The sequence below is a fragment of the Struthio camelus genome, chromosome 3 (assembly GCF_040807025.1).
Source record: "Struthio camelus isolate bStrCam1 chromosome 3, bStrCam1.hap1, whole genome shotgun sequence".
NCBI lineage: Eukaryota > Metazoa > Chordata > Aves > Struthioniformes > Struthionidae > Struthio > Struthio camelus.
The window spans coordinates 86686781-86709945 of NC_090944.1; the positions used below are offsets into that span (position 1 = coordinate 86686781).

General features: G+C 35.3%; 1 protein-coding gene and 1 long non-coding RNA gene across 12 annotated transcripts in view; one reads left to right on the plus strand and one right to left on the minus strand.

Annotated features, from left to right (window-relative positions):
* The window catches only part of PACRG (parkin coregulated), a 266415-nt gene that overhangs the window by 193779 nt on the left and 49471 nt on the right, over window positions 1-23165 (plus strand). The gene's annotated exons all lie outside the window — the stretch shown is intronic.
* On the minus strand, window positions 3067-4171 carry LOC138066783 (uncharacterized). Its single transcript, XR_011140280.1, has 3 exons — window positions 4058-4171; window positions 3592-3642; window positions 3067-3183 (listed from the first exon to the last, which is right to left on the minus strand). It is a non-coding gene; the product is annotated as an uncharacterized lncRNA (long non-coding RNA).

The following is a 23165-nucleotide window of genomic DNA, read 5'->3' on the forward strand; positions in this document are numbered from 1 at the left end:
AAAAACTATCACATATGTCTGCAGTCAATGCCAGATTTTTAATTTGGTATCTTTATTGATAGAGGCCTCTTTTTCACAGAATCACAGAATCGTTTAGGTTGGAAGGGACCTCTGGAGATCATCTAGTCCAACCTCCCTGCTCAAGCAGGGACATCTAGAGCATATTTCCCAGGGTCACATCCAAATGAGTTTTGAATATCTCCAGGGAAGGAGACTCCACTACCTCTCTGGGCAACCTGGTCCAGTGCCCTGTCACCCTCACAGTGAAGAAGTTTTTCCTCATGTTCAGATGGAACTTCCTGCGTTTCAGTTTCTGCTCGTTGCCTCTTGTCCTGTTGCTGGGCACCATGGAGAAGAGACTGGCCTCATCCTCTTGACACCTTCCCTTCAGATACTTGTACACGTTGATGAGATCGCCTCTCAATCTTCTCTTCTCCAGGCTGAACAGGCCCAGCTCTTGCAGTCTTTCTTCATAAGAGAGGTGCTCCAGTCCCCTCATCATCTTTGTAGCCCTCCGCTGGACTCTCTCCAGGAGTGCCATGTCTCTCTTGTACTGGGGAGCCCACAATTGGACACAGCACTCCAGGTGAGGCCTCCCCAGGGCTGAGGAGAGGGGCAGGATCACCTCCCTCCACCTGCTGGCAACACACTGCCTAATGCATCCCAGGATACCATTGGCCTTCTTGGCCACAAAGGCGCATTGCTGCCTCATGCTTTACAACAAGGTCCTTCTCGGCAGAGCTGCTTTCCAGCAGGTCAGCCCCCAGCCTGTCCTGCCGCATGGGATTATCCCTCTCTATGTGCAAGGACCCTGCACTTGCCTTTGTTCAACTTCAGGAGGTTCCTCTCCACCCAGCTCTCCAGCCTGTCCAGGTCCCTCTGAATGGCAGCACAGTCTTCTGGTGTGTCAGCCACTCCCCCCAGTTTCGTATGATCAGCAAACTTGCTGAGGGTGCACTCTGTCCCTTCCTCCAGGTCATTGATGAATACATTGAACAAGATTGGACCCAGGACTGACCCCTGGGGGACACCGCTAGCTACAGGCCTCCAACTAGACTCTGCATCACTGACCACAACCCTCTGAGCTTTGCCATCCAGCCAGTTCTCAATCCACCTCACCGTCCACTCATCTAGCCCACACTTCCTGTGTTTACCTACAAGGATGTGTTGGGAGACAGTGTCAAAAGCCTTGCTGAAGTGCAGGCAGACAACATCCACTGCTCTCCCCTCATCTACCCAGTCAGTCAGTCCATCATAGAAGGCTCTCAGTCCATCATAGAAGTCAAGCATGATTTCCCTTTGGTGAATCCGTGTTGACTACTCCTGATCACCTTCTTGTCCTCCATCCACATGCTTAGTGAAGACCTCCAGGAGGAGCTGTTCCCTCACCTTTCCCGGGATGGAGGTGAGGCTGACAGGCCTGTAGTTTCCTGGCTCCTCCTTCTTGCCCTTTTTGAAGACTGCGGTGACACTGGCTTTCTTCCAGGCCTCAGGCACCTCCCCTGATCTCCAGGACCTTTCAAAGATAATGGAGAGTGGCCAAGCGATAACACCTGCTAGCTCCCTCAGCACTTGTGGATGCATCCCATCGGGGCCCATGGATTTGTGGATGTCAAGTTTGGACAAAAGATCTCTAATGCGATCCTCCTCAACCAAGGGAGAGTCTTCCTTCCTCCAGACTTTCTCTCTTGTCCCCAGGGTCTGCAATTCCTGAGGACTGGCCTTAGCAGTGAAGACTGAAGCAAAGGCAGCATTCAATAACTCTGCCTTCTCTGTATCCTTTGTCACCAGGGCACCCGCCCCATTCAGCAGCGGGCCGATATTTTCCCTAGTCTTCTTTTTGCTCTTGATGTATTTGAAGAACCCCTTCTTGTTGTCCTTGACATCCCTTGCGAGATTTAATTCCAAATGGGCCTTAGCCTTCCTTTTTATTGCATTTTTATTAGCATGATACTCACAGTAACCTGATAGTCCCCAATAAATGTTTTTTTTCCAGTTATTCTTTCTGATGCAATCCAGTAGTGTGACTATTTGGGATGAACCTGCATCAAGAATTCTTACCCATTTGTAGATTTGATCATTTTCCAACAACTCACTGTATATGTATCCATAACATTGACACTGGAGTAATGCATTTGAAAGTGTATATGATTAAATCACTTTTCAGTTTTCAGGTAAGTTTTTTCTGTGGATTTATTTCAAGGACTGAAATTTGGCCAATTATCATGTTAGAAGAGCATATTCTTTCTAGTAAATGTAAAGAAATACTATTTCCCATTTGTAAGTTGCCCAAATGTAAAATAAAAATATATCAGCAGTTGTAGTTGCTTTGAGGATCATAATTTCTTTTCAGAGCTTAAATATATCTTGAGAAATAAATGCTGAAAGAAATAAGCATTATATAATAAAATTTTTACCTCCAAACCTCCAGGCTATTAATTGAAATAAAATAACTCACCCTTTTTGAGTTCCTGAAAATGCTGTACTTTTAAAGAAATTATAATATCATAGAGGGTTTGATTTTTTTCCTAAAAGCAATATGAAATAACACAAATGTAGCACAGTAATATCTGAGTTGTATTATAAAATTTATAGCCTGAAAACACAAATACAATTTTTGACATACATACTACATCTCTTATAACATATATTTTATGTATTTTTCTTCAATGTTTAATTTTATTGATATATGTGATCTAATCTAAATGAAATTGTTGATTATAACCTTCCTTCTTGTTTTTAATTTGTGACATAATATTTTCCTGTATAATTTTTTTATTGTCATAAGCACAATTGTGGGAATGGGGGATTATTGAATTGCATGCGGGATAGAAACTGACTGGAAACTTTAATCACTGTTATAACGAGGCAGTTCTTTAGGTGTGGTTTTCTTTTTCTTTTTCAAATTAAGATTGACTCAAACTAATCTTCTTTATCTACTACTGTTTCTAATACCTAAAATTTCTCCAAAACACTGGTAATCAGACAAAAAGACAAACGGGAAAATGGACAGAAGTGCAACAGTGGGGTTCATACCTACCACTTGATGAGTGCGAAGGGAATCAGAACTCCCCAGTTTACATGAGTGAAGTACAGAAGTTCATCAGTCTTACGGTTCAGACAAGCAGGTGAATAAACTTTTGCCACTCTTTATGAGATGTAAAACAGTATAAGACATTAATTCTGTTTATAAAAAAGAATAAAATACAAAGAGGCATTAATAGATTTTATATAGTCGAAAATATCAGCATTTATACATGTAATATATTAATTATATATATACAGTATATATATTTATAGTACAAGAACTTCTCTTTTTTCCTGCTTTTTTATATGACAACTCAAGCTGCAAATGACTAAAATGTAAATTATTTAGTGTGAAATCATTTGAAAAATGGCCTGTGGATTCAAATCATAGGAAAACTCAGTGGTAAATTGTCACCACTTCATTTAATAACTCATTGGTATGAAATTACATACGTCTCTTCAAAGAAACTTGATATAGTTGTAGCTCTTATTATCATAGATTTATCAAAGATTAATTTTAAAACAATAATTGGTCCAGTTTATGCACTATTGTGCCATAATTACCTTTTTAGGGTGCACTGTGACAACTTGTGGAGTATATTCAGAAAGCACAGCCTTAAAAAAAAAAATATATATATATATATATATATATAGACACACACACACACATACATACATACATACATATATATATAAAAATTCATATTGTTCTAATCTAAGTAACTGAATTTCAGGTTGTAAGCCAGGTACAATAACCAGACAAAGCTTCAAATTATTAGTTCACTAAGTTTTATTAGAAAATAAATGTTCTTAAACACCTAAATTTATGTATTATTGAAGAAAGTGAATTGTCTCCATTTTCTTGGGACCATTTCTTCTTCTTCACTTATTATACAAAGTTCTTTTAACCTTAACTGAGCCCTACTGAGACTCAGCTTTTTCCACAAACCGGAATATTAACTACACAAAATACCCTTCAGAGCCTGCATCTATTTTTATTAAGAATGTAGCATGTTCTTTAAAAATATACCTTTCTGATAGCAGTAGACAAACCTATTGCCCCTTTCCATTCCTGCACTGATGCCTGCTCAGGGGGGCACTGTAGTCCAGAGAATTCATTCCTCTTCTCAGCTGTGGCTGGTTGTAGCTGCAACCTCAGTGGACTTTGTGGGCTTCCTTTAGAAGTGAGAAAGGGGAGGGCAGAGAGAAGGAATAGACTTACTATGGGGAAAACTACTAGACAAAACTGTGTAACTCCTTAGTACTTCATTTTACTAGATATCTTCAGTCAGTATTCCTATATCTTTGCTACCTATCTCGTACAGCCTTAACATTTTTCTTAAATTTGGATCATAATATCCTTCCAAACTCAGAAACTGAAGAATAAATGTCAATCTGATCCAGTTCTCAATACGGAAAGATTCCTATTGACTTTAATGAGAATTTGAATCAGCCCACAAAGGGACAATTTGTATTGCCTTTTAATTAACTAAAGTGGCCAAGTTAGTCGTCGCAACTGAATCAATGGACTGTGCGTACAATTGGTGGTTCACCTCTTCCCAACTGAAGGTCTACATGCGCTATTAGAGGATATAATTCATCTTATCAGAGTGAAATCTGAACCATCCTACAAATCAATAATCATTTGAAAAGGAAAAAGAACCCTTTTTGCTGGTCTGCAAAGAACCACGGGTTCAAGTAATGAAATGATTGACTGTGTACTTTTTCCAAGACAGAGAATTTAAACTGCATGCAGTTTGGGCATGTACTTGGACAAAATATTAAAGACTGAAATTTTATTTACTCCGAATGAAAATTAAAGATTCCATAAACTTGAAAAAGGAATAAATCTCGATTTGATACCGTATCCAAAATCTTTTCCTCTGTGCTGGAGTATAATGAATGTATGCAGCTGTTTGTCTATCTGGCTGCTCCATTTTACTGTCTAGTGTTTTAATTCTAATTACATTTAATTTAATTACATTGTATACCTAGAGTTCTGAAATTCTTTGGGCGTTCTCTGAGACTGAGTCTACTAGTTCAAAGTATGCTAGAATTATAAATCAAGCCTTCTTTTCCATTACAGTTACAGTTAGGAAAATTGTAGGTAATGTAAACAGTGGTTTACATTCTTAGCAGTTCAATTCAACTGCTTTATAATAAATATTGTATCTAGGACAGCATTAGTAATAGTAATTGAATTACTATTAAATTATTTAAAATAAATTATAATGATAATTATTTTTGTTAGTAGTTTCCGTTTACAAATAGTCTCTCCTCCTGATAGTTACAGTCTGTGTTTTGAATGCAACCAAATCTCAACAAAAATCTCATCAAAAATCTAAGCAAAAATCATCAGCTTTTGCTCATCTGGAATTAAACACAATGCAAAAATCTCTTATGTAGGTTTTATCCTGACTCGCAAAGTGCCTGAGGTGCTTTGTAATGAACAAAAAGTAAGGTGAATAACACTAGCCACCCCATGAGTTTTACCTGGTTGCCTATTCTAAAATTCAATATGCAAGATAATAATGAAAAAAACGTTATTTTTAATTTTTTAAATCTTATTGAGCAATGTGGTTCACATATTGCTTATATATATATTTGTCACTTGAAAGCTATTTGCAAACTTTAGTTTCCTAGCTAGTTTTAATTTGGGAAAAAAAAAAGAAAAGAATTCATAAATAAGAGACTGCAGTTATTAAATCAGCAGGGGGCTGATTCTCCTTGACCTGAAAGTCTACTTATTAAAGTACCCACCAAAAGATGGTAGGAAAGGAATCGAATTTCTCCCATCAGGTAGAAAGTAGATTTGAGCTTTAGTATATTACATATCTTCTCAGAATGTTTTTTCAGTCTTTACTCTAGATGTTGTTCTACTTAGCATAGGGTGTACTTATGTATTATTTGGCACAAGGACTTGAGTTTCAATATTTCATATTTCATATTCACAGCTGAATATTCTAAATTTTCTGTGTATCAGCGAAAATTTAAATAGCCCATGCAAATGAGAACAGATTTAACAGGAGTGGCTGAGAAAACACAGACTCAGAATAATGTATAATATGATGATCAGAGCAGTTTCACTGAGAAGTAGGAAATGCAGATATAAGTCCTTTCAATCTGAGAAGAAAACTTAAATATATTCCTTCAATATCCTGGGTGACTCCTCTACTGTTCTACTAGATAGAAGCCACCATTTCTTTCCAGTTTTGTGAGTGGTCCAGGCCTTGGTTCCATTTGCTTCCTATTGTTTGCAATGTTTAAGATGGAAATAAAAATTCTCTCATCTTTTATTATAATGACAGTTTTTTTTAAAGACAATCCAGAGGTATTTTTTGGAGGGAGAAAAGTTTAAATTTTGGCCAGAAGAAGTGAAAGAAATATTTTTCATACAGCTCTAAAGAAATTTTAGTCTTGCATAAGCTAAATTTTGTTTTAATTTGCAACACTTACTTTACTTTATCTGAACTTATATATATATTGTTATACTTGTGACTATGCGCAACAAAAATAGGTGCTATCTTTCTTTTTGCTGTTAGGTTAAAAATTATAACTCGTAATGCTCACGCTAGGTTGAAATTCTGAGCTGTGCATCTGGGAGGCTTAAAGCCAGATTTATGCTCAGCTTCTCATGGGCTATTTTAGGAGGCAGATAAATGTCCTTGTGCATGGTTACAGAAACTTATCTCAGGTTCTGTATGGATTTTAGTGCTGTGTAGTAAAAGACCATTTCTCTCATATATATCTGGAACGCTTCCAAGCCCTGGGGTAGCTAGAGAGAATCTCAGAAAGTAACCCACAGGACTCAGGTTCTCCTGCAGTAGCTTCCAGTCTCTGACAGCCAGGTTCCATTTTTTGGTACTGAAATATAGATTTAGACACATGATTTTATGTCCCTAAAGTTTGGTAATTTTTACTAGGAAAGTCAAAGTACTTTTGTCAAATTTTTCAATCCCAGTTTAACTTCCTGACATGTGCAGTTTATATTTTGCTCATAAAATAAAAAAAGGAATGAATATTAGAACGAAGAAGGTCTGTGTCTTTATCCTTTCATAAACTAAGGATATTTACCATTTAAAGCAGCTGAAGAAGGATTAATGGGTTCAAAAGTTCTTGTAATTCTAGCGAAGTCAAATTTTTCTGGCAGCTCTAGTAAAGATACTACTAGCTTTATTATTTTACAAGCTGTGAATATACTGTAACAAGTGTTAAAAATCCATCCAATGCTGACTCACAGCGTTCTAGCAAAAGATTTAGTCTTATGCCCTTTTGATGATTTGAGCTATTTTGTCAGATGTATTCAAAATTCAAGATAATAATTTTATTAGAAAGTAAACCACTGCTTATTGTACTCTTGGATGGCTTCTTATGCAGAAGTGCCTGTCATATAGGTAACCCAAGTTTTCTTTCATCTCTGTTTTTTAAACACTTCCAGGTAATGCTTTTTTTGTGCTTGTTTTTGTAAATAGCTAGGTAGAGCAAGTCATTATCTTGTGTTTCTCAGATCTACAGCAAGGGAATAGTTTTCTACTGCTTCCTCTTCTGGTGCTTCTCATCAAGCCATGTGCAAATTTTGGCACTTTCTTCCCCATCTGTAAGGGTAGATCAGTTGATCTGAACTGCCTTAGTTTGCCCATCATGACTGTAAGAACCGCTTCTTTATTGGCTTTCTTAGTACTCAGTTATTCAGTGAAAAGGGTACTCTCATCCACACAAAATCTAAGCAGTAAACTTATATTCCTTTCGCACCACTCTGACCACGTCATGTAATTCCTATTGCTTTTCTGTTAGTCATCTAGCATTAGATGGTAGTCATCATACTATCACATTTTAATGTTATGATAGCATGCATTCCAAAAGCAATAATCTAAAGGTAATCATAAAAATTAGAGAAAGTGTATCCAGTCACCCGTTCCTTCCCCTGCAAGTGGAGGTCTGCTCTCTGCTGCGTGTTAGAGACATAATCGAGAGTAGTAATAAAATATTAATAGCTTTGTTTTTCACTTCTGAAATATAACATCCATTTACAAATAGGCTGTGCAACAATATTAGATATTAAATTTTCCCATGTGTTTGGTTACTTAAAGTAAATAATGAGTTTAGAGGTAGATAGGGCTTTCAAGGAAGAAAAACAGCTGTAAAGCTCTGGCTTAAAATGTGAAGGCTTTCATGACTATAAAGTAATTATAATTGCAGGGAATAAAAGTGCTACTGCTATTTTTTTATTAGACCAAAATAAAGTTGAGAAATATTCTCTAGCTATTACTTGAGGTCAGACAAGAAGATTTATCATTTTTTATAGTACTCTTTCAGTATATTAGCTAGTGGAAAGTTCAAAAGCTTTGAAAAAAAGTAATATAAAAAGTTATTCGCTTTTTAAAGTGATCATACTTAATATCATTTGCTAGAAAAAATTTAAGCAGAAAGGACATTATAGAATCTGAGTCATAAACTATGCAGAAAATGCATGCTTGGGTAATTCCAGAGGTTGCAAATGTTCAAAGAATTTGTACATTTATTAGAAAACCTAACCTACATTGGCATGTGTATTATTTATAACAGCACTGCTACTGTATCATATATAGTTTCTACAGTGCAGCTGAACATTTTGTTATTTGTGTAAACATGAACAACAAAAAGATTGTTTATTCCCAGAATGGGAGAGAAAAGTATTCTAATTACAGTTTGCATTGTTTTGCCTGTGGGCCCTCCAGGAGCCAGTCCCTGATGGGAAGCTGATGCCTCACATTCAGTGGTGCATGAACTCAGGCTTTTTATTCTCCAATAGGAAAAAAAGTATCTGTGCAGTGCCATTTCTTGACTAATGCATGTACAAGGTTATTGTACTTGATTCCTCTGCATCTGCACAGAGCTGACACAGAATCTGTCCTTTTCAGTTTCTACTTCTGCATTTGACTATTGTTAGTTCCTGTCTTTTATTAGCAACAGACAACAGTGAAAATGTATTGGAATCAACCTATTATTTTTATGTCAATGAAAGAATTATTTTGTGACTTTATATACTGCTATCTGGAAAACTGCTTATTAAGATGCACTATTCAGGATACGAAGACGAAAGGGAAAGTAAACTCAAAATCACCTGTTTCTTTGGGCAAGGTACATAAGCTAGACCAAGAGCAACCAAATGTTATATTATTTACATGCCACACAAGTATATTTTCTAAAAACAATATTTGACAAAGTATTGAATTATCTTGGGAGCATATAATAGACCCAACTAATACTGTAGCTCTCTTTTATACTCTGTTCTCTGAATAATTAAATCATATGGAAAAATGTCAGAAGGCAAAATAGAATGTATTTATTCCAGCCATATCTTCCCACAGCATGACATGCCGTCTGAAAACAACGCTAAGCATTTTATGCCATCTGTGCTGGTCGGGGATACATTTACAATGCAAGTCATTGTGAAATATTCCTTTTTGAGTTACACATAGTCAGCTTATAGCAATAAGCACCTAAACAGAGATCTGCAAAAACAGACAGCCATCAATACTTGGTTCAGTTTCCTCCACTTGTTTTATCTTTGGGAGACAGAGCTTGTTCATCATCCTGTCATTCACAGCATTATACAAATAAAATATTTTAAAGCTTTGTTTCTGTACAGTAGGAAATAGATTTTTCTTTATGAGAAAGATGCTGAATAATAAATATGAATAGTTCTTAAGTAAAATTGTAGTGTTTTTAAAAGGCATAGCTTGTTACACATTTTTAAATGTTTGTTTTTAAAATTAATAATAAAATGCAAGTTAAGGAAAATACTATAATTTCCCAGGGACTGAACATAAACATTTTATAAATATAAGAAGTTTTTGCTTCTAGTAATCATTGCATACCAGATCTCTGTAAGTTTTCTGTAGAATCAAAGAATGTATTGTTTCAGTGTGCGCGTGTTGTATAAACTGCATCTTTCAAGTCATTCTCTCAAACAAGGCTAGTTGTGTTTGAGCCTTATTGCATGCAATTGTTACCAATGAAATTATGATAATTTGTGATATCTACATTTTTTTCCTGACTTGTTAATACAATCCAACAGTTTCACAACAGAAAAACTGCAAATCAAAATGATCTTGATTCTCCATTTTGTCCAAGTAGAGCTCTGACACTTGTGACAATGGGCCTGCTAGAAGCGGGTGGGAGCTTCCTGGTATCAGAGAGGTCCATTCTCAGTGTAAGTTAGCTCTTCACCAGAGCAGTCTTAACAGAATAGCCTTTACACTCAGGTATCTCTGGAATGCTAAGATAAAGGCAAAACCTTAACAAAAGTTTTATTTTATCATCCGACATGTAGAGAGTCCCAGCATAAGCCTCTACCTTATATGCTGAGGAATCTTTGGTCACCTACTCTGTGTATTGTAAAATAGTTCTCCTTTATTAACTAGTTAAATCTTTTTTATTTCTGCTTAGTCTTCACTATAAAATTTCTTTTATGTACATTTGTGTTGCTATTACTGTAGAAACAGAGTACAGCCTGAGGATAATAGCTAGCACTTATATAAAATTTTTAATGCATAAACACACAACTTGAGTATCAACTTTTTTTTTCTTTCTCTCTCTCTGCAAGCACACTAGATAAAAATCCAGTCAAGTGAATTTTGGGTTTGAGTCCTCCTATGTACATAGTTCCAAAGATAGGGAATACGTACAGTCAGTAGTAAGTTAATGATTATTTGATAAAAAATAATCTTAAACCTCAGTTTGAAGGTTAAGTGAAAATCTCATTTAAAAAATCAATGGTGTAAAGTATGCTGTACAATATGACAATAATGTTGCGAGAATTTTCATAGCACCATAGCAAAGGGTCAGAAAGCCACTGTGCATCACAGGAGAAAGGTACTAATTTTGACTATTAAGAAATATTATTTTCTTATTATGGCATTAATCATTTATCTTCCATTCCAAAAGACCAATTATCAATGCCAGTGCCTCCTTAAAGTACAATGAGCTTTGAAATGTTTAGGAACCACAATCTTGGACATAAGAAGTCGGTTTCCTGAGAAGAAAAAACCATTTATATTGTATATCAATGTATAACTGAAATATGGGTTCCCTTCATTTTCCTTTTGGTTAAATTTGTCTAGAAAAAGTTTGGGGTAGCTCTGTTTTTTAGTCACAATGAGAGACTCTAAGCATATACATGTACAGCATACTGTATATATAATATACGTGCTAATTTCTGAACAAGAACATTTTAAAATATATTATGAACAGTTCCATCTGGTAGAACAAGCTGTCAAAATTACTTTTTTTTTATTAAAGTCGAGTGAAATTGGAAAAAAAAAGTGCAAGGCAATGTTTGTAGAGAAATCTTTTTTATTAGAGTAGCTGATAAAATTGGAGAAAATGGATGTTTTCAGATAACTGAGGCTCCAGTTGCAGGTTCACTTCAGACTGTAATGTATTCTCTCTGAAATTTTTGAAGATATATTTTTTGTTCTACACTGATTTGCTAAATTGCATCTGGTTTAAAGTTTCAGACACAGAAGATTTCACAATCATTGTATTTCATGCAGACAGGTTGTCAGAATGAGCATTCAGTGTTGTTTCTTTCTCCAAAGAAATGCTGCTGTGCATGAGGTTTTGCAACACAGTTTCTGTGTAAACAATTAGTTTTCGAGAGTAGCCAATCTTCCCCTCAGCAACAGCCTGAAAATTTACCTCTTGGATCTTTATACCCAGTTTATTTCAAGAAAGTCATGTGTTTCTTCCGCATCCCTCTGTGGCCTGCCATTAGCAGAATTATCAGCCTGCTACGTTCCAAGCCATGACAGCGCTCTGCCTCTGTTCTTTGTTGTTTGTGGATTCTTCAATAGAATTGAACGTATTTCAGACAGATTTAATCTTAAAATATGCAGTACTAATTGTGAAAAAGGCAAGAGGAAGATAAAATCAGTGGGATTGAGACAAACTCCTGGATGTCAGTTAGAGGGCAGTTTTCTTTGAACAGGGACACAAATAAACAGCAAGCTTTGTAAATGTGGTGAGGATTAAAAATGCACATCATATATCAAAGGCAGAGAAATATTAGCCAAAGTGTATTTTAACGTGAAATAATATTTGTGCAATTATAGCCTTGTGTTACTCTATTTAGCACTGGTATTAGTGGACCCTGTAGATCAATCACATTTTGTTAATGGAGAGAAACAACCTAAGACATGAGGAAAAAGTGGTAATAGATAACAGATCAGACAGTTTAAAATAACGTAGGCTACATATAAAAATATAAACGTTTAGTAAAACTGGTTTCTAGTTGCAAATGACCTTCATTGCTTAAGTCTCTAGGTAAATACTATCCATATGCATACAGCTAGTGGTTCTGCTGTTAGCTCTGTAACAGCATGAGGACGACTGTTTATAGCAATACAAATCATATACAATAGGAGTAGCAAACACAGAAATATACTTATTCAGAAACATTTCTGACTTCTTTTTTGCTGTACTGCTGATTAAGCCCAGGAAAAGAGATTAATCTTTGGCTTTTCCAGCCTTATAGATGCAGTCCTGCATTCCTTAGTAACATCTGTGTTTCTCCCACATTAATGTTTTTTAGACTGAAGGAAACATTTGCACTTCTGAGTCACCAGTCAGTGGTGACAGTTTGCTCATGCCTCAGGATACTGAGTCCAATAGTTTCATGCATATTAGTCATCTCATATGCAAGATCTCTACATGTCCTCTTCAGTCTTACCTTAGTACACAAATTTTAGCAAATACCACTTTGGTAGACTTTCAGAAATCATACAATGGAAGGAGGACAAATGGGATACTATGAGAACCTGCACATGACAGTGTATGAAAACTATTTAAAAATCTCCTTTTCTTGTTCCTTTTCTTTCCTCAAAAAACCAGCTTATCTGCCTTCAGTTTAAATTATAGATGTCAATTTACATTTCTTTTATATATGCATTATGAACTCCTGACTATTGTGATTAGCAGAGGTTTTGTCATTGACCTCAGCGAAACCCAGTTTTCCCTCTACGTGCATCTGTGCAAAATCGTTTCCAATGCAGACAGTTGACATTTGCTATTGTTAGGATCTGGCCTTCTGCAATTATTGTGTTGTCTTTATTTATTTATTTTCTTCTTTGTTATTGAAACAGCAAGAAAGTGTGGCTGGTGGAGGGAAAAGCATTTCACGTTTTTCATGTGAACAAAGCATTTGGTTAGAGAATGGGTTTACTGCCTTCTCCTGTAAGGATTTGCTGTGTTTTCTAAGGCTTGTTAACATAACATATAGCTAAAGAGTATTTATGTGAAAATTATGGCATATCATAGAGGTTGATTAATATTTTTTGCAACCTATTTAAGCTATTTGCTTGCCTTTTGCAGCATTAGGTTCTGTTACAAAAGAAATTACAAAAACAAGACTTGGGCAACAAAATTCTGTTACTAATAAGAAACTACTCTAAGAAACTAGTAGAGAAGCTGAGATGTTTCTGTTTGACTCTCAGAGCTGAGAAACCTTTCAGCCTGCTGAATTACAGGTTTAAAAAATGAATGTTTGCAGATATACCTTCAGGGCTCCCTGGCCACTCAAGAAAATTCACCAAAATCTTGCACTGAAAAGAATGCTGCGATGTCAAATAAAAACTTCTTTCTGTCTATGAAAACAGTATATCACAATACATTCTGTTAATTGTCATTCCACACACAGTTTATAGATGAATTACTCAGAGTATGAGCGCAGGGAATCAGATGTTGTTCATTATTGATTTAGGTATGAAATGTTTCAAAGGTATAGTCTTAAATCGGCACAAAACAGAAGACATTGTCTACGTTTAAATTAAAATATCACAAATCCCATACCCTCTGATCATTCTTCAATAAGTCCTTAATTCTCTCTAATGTTCTTTTTGCAATATTGGAACATAATGAAATAAATAAGAGTTTACCAGAAATTTCACTGTGAAAAGTTTGCTATGACAATGTTTTCTTATATTCGTATTGAGATGCAGCCATTAAAAAACAGGATCTTCTTTCCATCCTTTGAAATTAACTACAAACGTTAAACAAAAGCCATAATCAATGGTCAAATTTGCATTCTAGTTTCTTTCATGATTGTTAAAACTACAAGAAATGTATTAACGTGGTGAAAGTTGCTGATTTCAGTTTTTAAATACAAACATGAAAGAAACAGAGCATCATGACCTATGATTCATTCCCCAATTTAGTAATCATTAACTTTTAACACATAAACCATTAAGTCTTATGTGTATATTTGAATATGAAATCCAAATGTATAGAACAATTTTTATGTGATTGGGCCTATATATGTGCCTGGGTATATATGAGAGTGTCTGTGTGTGTATTTACATATGTGTGTGTGTGTATATTTTAATATATATATATTTCCTATCATATGGCAACTTATAGCGTTGGACTAGACTAAGGGCAGGTAACATCTAACAAACATCTAACAAATGGCAAAAGGGGCTGGAAAATAGGACAGTAGCAGAAATAAGGGTATGGCATGGGCTTTGCCTGTAAATGCTTGCTATTTCAGTCTAGTGTTCAGTAAATCTTTGTTGCCTCATATGTCATATGTTTTAAGATAATTGGAAAAATTATGGATAAAAGGCATAGAAATACTTTATGGTGTTAATTAAACACATAGCCTATTCTGGAGATTTTATCAATATTTATAGATATTGTAAATAAGGCATTTATAAATTTTTAATTAGTTAAAACTAGAGAGACCCAAAGAGATATATTATGCCACTGTTTTCTTCTTTGTTAGTTGGTCATTTAAAAAAGCTTCAAACTTTGAATGTTTCAGTTGAATCACAAAAAACGTTCACAGATATTCAGTCTAAAAATAAGGTATTTGAGTTGGGGCAGAAGATACATTTTTTTACCTCTTCAAAACCAGCAAAGTTCTTTTTAAATACATTTTCAAGCTGGCTGTAACTGTGGATTTTAAACTAGCATATCTATAATAATAACAATGATTCTAATTCCTTGGGGAGATTATCTTGACACAAAGAAAATGGAGTAAACATAAAAGGGAAACTTTCCCAAGTAATTTAGGACTGTTAAGTTGGTGTTACATATCCATAGCATTTCTTTTACAAGCAGGCTATTTAATGATGCATGTTGTCATAGTATGCCTGGATTTCTCAGGTGACTTGTTTGGCAGCGTGTGACATTTTGGTTAAAATTGCAATATATGGAATTAATTAGACATATAGTAGGTGTTTTAAGAACTGACTCACTAACAGATGTCAAAATGCAGTCGTTCACAGGAAGATAGCAATGGCCACAAGCAAAGAGGTCACTCAGGATATCATTATCCGACCCAGTAACAGTCAATATTTTGATTTATCATACAAATAATGTTATAAATCCTTTCTAGATAACTATATCTGGTAATGTATTAAAAATAATACAGGTCAAAGAGTTACCTTAATCACCAGATCATAGTGAAATAAATTCATTTGAATACAGCGAGGTGCAAAGCAGTAAACCTGGAAACAAAGTACACACCCTGTACTTACTTAATAGGGATTGATTTTAAAAACAGTGACTAAGGAAAGGCTATAAGGTCATTGAAGATGACCTCAGCGTGAATTCTGCCTTAATATGAATTCTTAGCACAGAGTTATGGTTTAGCAGCATCATACAGTGTTTACAAGATGGAGATTGTCAAGTAGAAGAAAAAGATATGTGTGTACATATCACTGTAAACTATTGCAACAATGCGATGTTCAAATCTGATATTCACACTTCAAGAAAGATAAGAAATATTGGCAAGAGTTCAGTTTTCTAGAATGAGAAAAGGTGCTCTGAAACTTCAAATTTAGAGACTTCAGTTTATTTATTTATACACTAGAGAAAAGACTGAGAGATTACTTAGTGATTTCACATGCATAGCCACCCATGGCAAAAAAGGTAGAAGCTCTTGGTAGCTCTTAATTTTGTCAACAGAAAAATAACACAATTTCCAAAGACTAAGAGTTGCTACCTTCAACCTTGACTTACATTAAGTTCCAGTTATAAGCGTAATTGTTATGCCCTGGAACAAATTATATATCGTGTGGGGGACTTCACAGTTGCCTTGAAGGTAGTGCTGGATAGATTTATTAAAGACATATTTTAATCCAGTTCTTAGAGGTGAAATTTGACTTGTATATATAGCCTTAGAATGTATGGCTACATCTGTATTAGCAAATAAAATATCTAGAGCCTGTTCTGTAGTGGCACAGCGTTTGTACTGGATGCATGCTAATGATTAAACAGTATGGGCAGCTCTGGAACAGTGCTGGCCCATGTCCTGGCCCCATTTCGTTTTATTAGAACAGTTATAGCCTATGTTTTGATGCCGCGGGGGAGATGCACCAAACATCCAGAAAACATCCAGAAAACATCCAGACTAATGTTACCTCTGAGTTTTCTCGAATTGCACTGCAATATTTGTGATTATTATGTTTGTTAAGATGAATTAAGAAGGGAGCTTAATTTTGCTAACAGAAGAATGAGCCTTGTCCCCGGAACCTTAATAAGTAACAAATGTCATAAGCGAACTAATAACACTTAAGTTCTATGGTTGCTAAGCAATACAAAGTAGGTAGTCTTTCTACTGTGCCACAAATTTGGAAGCAAGTTTTGAGACTTCAGAAGAGTTAATGTTATTTTAATTCAGTATTTCAAAAGAGTCTTCTGGGTTAAACAGTCAGCCATTACACAATAACTAAAGAATTAGGAGAAGAATGCATAGACACATTTGGTAGAACTGAGGCCACTGAGTCACTGAATGTCTTACAGATTCATAGATTTCAAAGGCAAAGGCAAGTAGACCATCTAATCTGATGCTTTAGCCTGATAACTTGTATTTGAAAAAACGTATCTTGTATTGAAAAAGAGAAAACTCAAACGTTGACTGAACTTTCTCTTCCACAAAAGCATTCAGACCTTATTTGAAGCCACTATTTGCCTTGCATTTGTTTGGTAACCAGATATTCTTACTGTTCAAGTTGCGTGCCTAATCTGCATTAAATTTTCAATTTGCATTTAAATTTGAGTTTGGTATTCGGCATTGTGTTCTAGTGATATCCCCTTCATAAGATCAAAGAGCCTTTTAGTAGATAGGATTTTATTCCCATGAAGATATTTATGCACTGTAATCAAGTTACCTTTCAGGCTTCTTTCTAGGTTGCTAAAACAGACTGAACTTCTGAAGTCTTCCACTGTAAGGTGTTTTCTCAGGCCTTGCGGCTCTTTTCTGTACCTCTGCCAATTTTTTTCTAGTAAGATACAGAATCAATACAAATATTCAAGAGTTAGCCTCACCAAGACTATAAAAAGAAATAAAAAAGTCTCTGTGCTTCTCTCTTTTTAATACGACCATAAATAAGTACTAGCTCCTTTGCACTGAAGATTTACATTTCCTATAAAGCCAAAAGTCCAAGGCTTTACACTGGACTTAAATGTTTTTGGGTAATATTTCATAATAACCAACAACTGGATGAAGAGGGTGGAAGTACAGAGAGAGCTGGCGAGAAAGGGTAAAGATGGAGAGAGCAAAATGGCAAGAGATATCATTAAAATGGCGGTCTGCTGGTATACACTAGGAGCAACAGCCTGAATGACCAAAAGAAAAGCCAAGTGCCTGGAAAAGTTGTGTTGGTTATTTATGGGGGAAATTTTTTCACTGAATCACTAAGAAAACAATACCCCCCATAGTACTGAGTGGAGCCTGTGCTTCTGAAAAAGCTTAATTTCCTATAAGGCTCAAAAGCAGCTGTATTGCCTCTAACATTTTATAATAGAAATTGTCCAGCTTGGATGCGTGGCCAAATTTTACTTCTGAAGGTGCAAATGTTAATCATTGTTATTCATGGCCCTTACAGAATTTTTCAATAATGAGTGTCAGAGTTGTTTTATGAAAATTGGATGTTATGATGATTATCATATAATCCTTTGACGTTATTGTGGTATTACACTGAATGATCTCTAAGTATTTTAAAAAGGGAATATTGACCAATGTCAAGATATATATAAAGAGAGAAATTGGGTCTTAGAGATAAATATATCCACTTATTGACTGTGCCAAAAATATATCTCTTATCTTGTACTTCAACCACTGAATTACTGTGTTGCTATTATACCTACCACCCGTAATTTCTCCTAAAGTGCAACAGATACAGTATGGGGTAATTTTATTTCATAGTATTCTGAAATAGTATATTCTATACTGTTGGGTGGTTTCTGCAATTGATTCCAGAAATGTCTTTTCTAGTGTAATAGAAGTCTGAAAATCTTGCAGTTCTTTGGGATGGTGGTGTGTCTAGTAGGATAAGTAGTTTAAGATAATGTTTAAGATAATGTTTAAGATAAATGGATTAACAGATTCATTTTTCTTTCTTTTTATTTATCTTTTAAGATTAAATATATCTAATTATGTTATCTAAGAACTGAACTACAGAGTTTTTTTGTTTTTCCTTACTTACAGGACTAATAGCCCAACATCTTATAAGTGAAAGCTACATTTTTTGGAAGGGTGGAAATTATTTTTTTTTTTTTAGTCTGAAATGGGTGGATTGATTTACCGCCTGTTACCCCAGGGTAATCAAAACCTATATTAGTGATTCGGTTGATTTCCTACTTTTCTGCAATATCATATCGCTAAAACCAAGCAAATGAACTCTTGACAGACTTCTTTTGATAAGGCATATAACAGTATATAATTACTTCATTTTGCTTAGTGTGATGTAAATCTTTAAACAGACATTAATTTTCTATGTAGAAAAGGGTTGTCTGGTAGAGAACATGAACAACTAAGAAGCAAAGAATAGCATGCTCAGTGGTAAATATTGAATAAAGAATAAAAATGGAATCACTCAGATATTTTATGAGCTGATTATTTTTTATGCTGTAGTTTTAAATACTTTACACTAAAACCAGAGTTTCTTTTCGGTTCAGAACAGTATTCTTTTCCGCTTTAATTTTCACCTGGGTTGCAGTACTGTATGTTAACATTTTTGCAAGGAAAAGTAAATTGCTATTTATAAGCTATTTCTACAACATTAAATAAACTAACGGAAGTGAGCTGAGAGGCTAACTCACGTTTAGTATTTAAAATCATCAGCATCAGTAGACGTCTCTGTTGCTTCCCAAGCTAAACACAATTAGTAGTATAAAAGATAGCATGCTAACTGTCATTCAACAGCGGTAAGCACAGCTAGGTTAGCAGCCTATTAACAGCACCTTGTGATGTCAAAAGCTCACTTACAGAGCCAAATCTTGCCAGCAGTGGAATATCTAAAAGTCTGAAGCAACATTGCTATTTTTTGTCCTACAACATTGTTACCTATCTGTCAGGAAGTTCTGTGATTAGAATATATAGAAAAATTCAGGCTCTCACAAGACAAAAAAAATTATTTTTTCTATATTTTCCTTCTTCTTTGAATATTGTATGTTTTATAGGAGAGGAAAAATATTTGTGATAATGGAACCTATTCCAAGCTTCTTTATGTAGTTACCAAACCCTTTAACATTTGATCACCTTCAAAAGCTATTTAGTATTCTGCATACCTTTTCTGAACTTCATCCATTCCTTCTACTAACAGGTTCAGGGTTTTAAGAAATAATACCTATTCACATATTCATTCAGTAGCCAGCTCATACTTATGATGAGGCTAGTGAGTTGACAGGAGAATTTCAGGATAGGGTTTCTGGACCAAGATGCGCTGTACAGTTTCTCATTAGGGCCAGAAGAAGAAATTGGTACTTTGACTGTTAAATGCTGTCTGATCACCTATTGACATTAGTGGTAGAGGTCAGGATCTTACTTTCTTAGTCAGACAGCACAGCAACTGCAACTATCGAAAGAAGTGCTGCAGGTTAGAAAGTGTAAAAATAGTGCGGATACTGTTTGTCAGACCCCATGCAAAAACTGAAAAATTCCCTGCTTCACCAGAAAAAAAGAAGAAAGAAAGATAGAGGAGAAAAAGCACAGGGGAACAGAAAAAATTCCTTCTACTAAATACTAAAGTATAGTCATTGGAAAGAATACGAGAGATTATTCCAACTCCCTTTTTAACTAAATTGTATGTTCTTCCTACAGATAGTTCCTAAAAAAGACCTATTCTTTGTTTTCATACACACAGACACAGTATCCGTTGTTTATAACAGTAATCATAGCATGCATAGTTTAAAACGTGGGACAGTGGGATAAGCCATCTTTCTAGTTTGCCGGACACTAAAAAAACATGTTCTTTATTTATTACAGCTTCTTTGTGATTTACTAGCCATATTTCTGTCTTTAAACTAATTTCTTTTGTATTGCTTCTCTTACCCTGATCTATTTTGAAAACGTTGGGCTGTTCTTTTCCAGGCCTTGTATTTAGGCAAGATGTGTTTTGCCGACCACCACCACCACTTTTGTTGAGATATTAAAAAATTTCCCCTCAAAACTTCAGAAGACTGCCCAAGTCTGTAAGTTCCCAGGGTCTGGTACATTAGAACACTTTGTCAAGTTTTGAACAGATGATGCAGGCATCTGCAGCCTTTTAAAGCATGTGGCTGTCACAGGATGAGCTCTTGTGGAGAGGATCTGACAAACTCGCTTCACTCCTGGAATGACACTTTACTGATTCTGCTGAAGTACCTCCTACCCTCCATCTCAAGAACCTGAACAGAAATGCAAAATGTGAATGCCCTGTTAGTTGTATATATTTATTTGCTTTGTGTTTTGGCAGGCATTATTTCCTTCTTTCTGAAAAGGTATTACTGTGCAGGGAGCTGAAGGCTTACATGTAAAGGAATCCATCTGACTCAACTGGCAGAGCTCAGATAGGTGATATATAACCTAATTTTCTCCTTTCCCGATAATTTTGTTTACTAGCTATCATGCATCAATGGCTATTCACATCGATAGGTACTAGTATTTTAATGCGAAAGCTCCCTGAAATAATATGTGCTATCTTTGATTATCAGAGAAAGCTCTATTTACATTTCTTTAAGTATATTCATAAGCCTTAATGCATTTTAATGCATTTATTCTGACTTCAGTAATGCCAAGTAAAAAAATCCATGATTTTTCTTGTTTTCTGACAGTGATCCTCTTTTTTGCTGATTCCATTTATAGGGTTAAGGTCACGTTACTGTTTGCTACCGTACTGGAATTTGATGCTCTCTGTCTGGTACTGGGGTGCAAAAGCTCTTGTCAAATTTTTGGAAAATTGTCAGCTAAACCATTTTGCCTGTGGGTTGTCAGAAGAGTAAGTGCAGGGCAAGACTCTTCTTGACAACTGATTATCAAGATATTTGCTAGTAGCCTCAATAGTATGTCTCTGTATGCTTTTGTGTTCATTGGAATGAAGGGGAAAAGAATTGCAGAACTGCTTTCTGATTATTTGATATAGTTTTTTTTAAAGATTCACTTTTGTTTGGACATTGTTCTTTACAGTATCAAATAGCTTTCACAACTGAAGAACTTTCATAAAATGGCATCAAAAGAACAGATAGCTAATGCTGTCCTACAGCAGCTGGAAATATAGTGTTGTGCCTATTTTACATAAACCAAGACAAATAGATTTTAGCTATGACAATTCAGAAGAGATGAGAATAGAACTCAGCTCATCCAATCAAGTAGCTGTTCTTGGGTACACTGGAGAAGAAAAGTTATAAAGAGTATATCTGATATCTGAGCTTAAATCAATTGGCCTGGCCACAGATATAGTCTGGGAGCCTGATTTCTATTAAGAAAAGATAGATGGTAAGGATGGCCTCCTTTGCAGAATTTCTCATATTTACAAACTAGGTCTAAAGCCTAAAGAACAGCTTTGTTATTGATTTAAAAGGGAGCACGAGCCAATCTGAATCTCCTGCATAGCAGGCAAGAATATATAGATACACAAGAGCACAGTGGATCAAGGGGAAAAAAAAAATCCAGAAGATGAAAGGAGGTAGGCCAAGAATACAGCATAGAGGGCTTGTTGTAACAGTCTGTGGAGCGGTGTTCACAGTGAGGCTTACTTTCAGGGCCGTACACTCGTCAGATCTTAAGACAGTATCTGCTTAAGAAAAACAACACAACTTTCTATTACTTCTACTATGAAGCTCACACTTACTATGTCATAACAGCAAATTGATGCTCAGTTCCGTTATGAGCTTCAAAATAAAAAGGTATAACCTTAAACTATGGATGCCAAGATCACGTGCTAAACGGTGTTCATGTGTCAGAACTCATGCATGCTTTCATGACCGCACATCGGCATCCAATACCAAAAAGAATTACAGACCATGTATGCTGCTTAAGATCTGCTGATAAAACTGAGTGCTCAGCAGCAAATGCCAATCACCAGTGTAGATTTCTCAAGGCAAAAAGATGAAAACAAGATACAATTCTTTTTATTTTTATGAAGTTACTGAGTTATAAAAACTGAACTATTCACATCCTGCAGGAAAAATCTAACATTTTGATAACATAATGTGTTATTTCTTTCCAGTAGAAATAATGGGTTAAGTATGAATATATTATGTTCATATTTTCCTCCAAGTCCATCCTTTTAATTTGTTCCTCTTTTCTTTGTCTGCTTGAAAGTTGTCTTTTTCTTCTGTTTCTCAAGGATCATAAATAGTCATTAGCAAGTCAAATAACAGTGATTATCTTCATATCTTAAAGGCAGTAATAGCTTACAGAAAGCCTATGTCTCATACTAAGCTAGCAGTCTTCTCTGTAAGCCAAATCTTTTTTACAATAGATAGAATAAACAGAAGTGGCAAAAAGCCTTGAGAAAATAAGTAGAATTAAACATGCTGATAGGGGCAAAAAGTTTTTTATGGCATAAGTAAACAAATGCACATACAGAATTGATCACCAGAATTTAAAGAAAAGAAAGAGACTGTGGAACCAATATGGGTGATGTTAACATCTCGATTAATTTATTCATTAATAATTATGAAACCCAATTTCATCTAATATTAACACCCTAGTGATGGTTCTATATTTATTGCATAACATCACTGTAAAAAAACCTTTTGTTTCCTTGGGTGCCTTAATTACATTTTTATTACCTTAAAATGTTGGGGTTTCTTCTAAGTATGCACCTTATCTTTGAATTTCCTATAATCGTTGTACTTGGCTTTGGGACAGTTGCTACATCCCCAAAATA